This window comes from Panthera leo, chromosome C2 (assembly GCF_018350215.1).
Source record: "Panthera leo isolate Ple1 chromosome C2, P.leo_Ple1_pat1.1, whole genome shotgun sequence".
In the NCBI taxonomy this organism is placed as follows: domain Eukaryota; kingdom Metazoa; phylum Chordata; class Mammalia; order Carnivora; family Felidae; genus Panthera; species Panthera leo.
In genome coordinates this window covers 84,777,536-84,779,783 of record NC_056687.1, presented here as the reverse complement: position 1 = coordinate 84,779,783, position 2,248 = coordinate 84,777,536, and the positions used below count along the sequence as shown (strand labels likewise).

Sequence of the window (2,248 nt, the reverse complement as noted above, 5' to 3'; positions counted from 1 at the left end):
AATTAGGAAGGGGGAATGGAAAATGGTGGCATCAATGCCTATGCGTGAATCAAGACAAGGTCTCCAGGTCTGCCTGTGACCTAAATTTCGCAGCATTATTTGTCATATTTTTATACCTTAATTTATATTCCACTTGTAACTGACACTTTTCATGACCTTCATTTACTCAAATATTTCTGCAACAGGATGTTGCTTTATATTTCAGTGCCCCTTCAAACCTCAGAAGGTAGGGAAACAGGTTAGCACAGCGAACAACCATTCCCTCGGGGAGTCAGACTAGCCTGTTCCAAATCCCAGCTGTGTGACTTTGAGGAAGTTGCTAAGCTCTCTGTACCTCAGTGTCAGCTCATAGGGTACTGCCTTTTTTTTTTTTTTACATTTATTTATTTTTTGAGAAATAGTGAGACAAAGCGTGAGAGGCGGAGGGGCAGAGAGAGAAGGAGACACAGAATCTGAAGCAGTCTCCAGGCTCTGAGCAAGAGGTCAGCACAGATCCAGGGCTCGAACCCACGAACTGTGAGATCATGACCTGAGCCGAAGTCGGATGCTCAACCGACTGAGCCACCCAGGCGCCCCACATAGGTACTGTCTTAAGTTGGGTTGCCATAACATAATACTATAGACTGAGTGGCTTAAGCAGCAGGAATTTATTTCTCATAGTTTTTGGAGCCTGGGAAGTCTAAGATCAAGGTGCCAGGCACTTAGGCTCCTGATCAGAGCCCTTGTCCTGGTTTGCAGACAGCTGTCTTCCTCCTGTGTCCTCACATGGTAGAGACAGAGCAAGAGCAAATTCTCTGGTGTTTTCTTATAAAGGTACTACCCGTCATGAAGACCCCACCTTCATGACCTCATCTAACTCTAACCGCCTCCAAAAAGCACCACCTTGTATACCATCACAAGAGGATTAGGGCTAGAGATCCCCCTGCCCTTTCTCCATATTCTCACCAATACCTGTTGTGTCCTGTGTTGTTAATTTTAGCCATTCTGACAGGTGGGAGGTGGTATCTCATCATGGTTTTGATTTGCATTTCCCTGATGCTCAGTGATGTTGAGCATCTTTTCATGTGTCTGTTAGCCATCTCAAAGTCATCTTTGGAAAATGTCTATTTATGTCTTCTATTCGTTTCTTAACTGAGTTGTTTGGTTTTTGGGTGTTGAGTGTGGTAAGTTCTTGGATACTAACTCTTTATCAGATATGTCATTTGCAGATATCTTCTCCCATTCCTAAGGGTAGAGAAGCTTTTTATTTTGATGAAGTCCCAATAGTTCACGTTTGCTTTTGTTTCCCTTGCCTTCGGTGACATGTCTAGTAAGAAGTTGCTACGGGCAAGGTCAAAGAGGTTGCAGCCTGTGTTCTCCTCTAGGATTTTGGTAGTTTCCTGTCTCATATTTAGGTCTTTCATCCACTTTGAATTTATTTTTGTGTATGGTGTAAGAAAGTGGTCCAGTTTCATTCTGTTGCATGTTGTGGTCCAGTTTTCTCAACACCATTTGTTGATAGTACTGTCTTTTTTCTGTTGGATATTCTTTCCAGCTTTGTCAAAATTAGTTGACCATATAGTTGTGGGTCCATTTTTGGGTTTTCTATTCTGTTCCACTGGTCTATGTATCTGTTTTTGTACCAGTACTACACTGTCTTGATGACCACCGCTTTGTAGTATAGCTTGTTTTCAATTAGCAATAATCGCGCCTCGGATAAACCTCATTGGCTATGATACTGCCACTGCGCAAAGCTGTAGTATAGCTTGAAATCTTGAATTGTGATGCCTCCAGTATTGTTTTTGCACTGTTGGTGGGAATGCAGACTGGTGCAGCCACTCTGGAGAGCAGTATGGAGGTTGCTCAAAAAAACTAAAAATAGAACTACTCTACGATCCAGCAATTGAACTACTAGGTATTTACCCAAAGGATACAAAAATACAGGTGCAAACGGGTACATGTGCCCCAATGTTTATAACAGCGTTATCAACAATAGCCAAACCATAGAGAGAGGCAAAATGTCCATTGACTGATGAATGGATAAAGAAGATGTGTTTGTACATATATATATATATATATATATATATACACACACACACATATATATATACATATGTGTGTATGTGTGTATGTGTGTGTGTGTGTGTGTGTGTGTGTGTATACACACAATGGAATATTACTCAGCCATCAGAAAGAATGAAATCTTGCCATTTGCAACAACGTGGATGGAGCTAGAATGTATTATGCTAATAGAAATAAATCAATCAGA

At 41.3% G+C, this 2,248-nt stretch overlaps 1 pseudogene; it reads right to left on the bottom strand.

Moving 5' to 3' along the window:
• Window positions 1–1,568: 1,568 nt before the first annotated feature.
• Window positions 1,569–1,735, bottom strand: LOC122199101 (annotated as a pseudogene).
• Window positions 1,736–2,248: the final 513 nt, after the last annotated feature.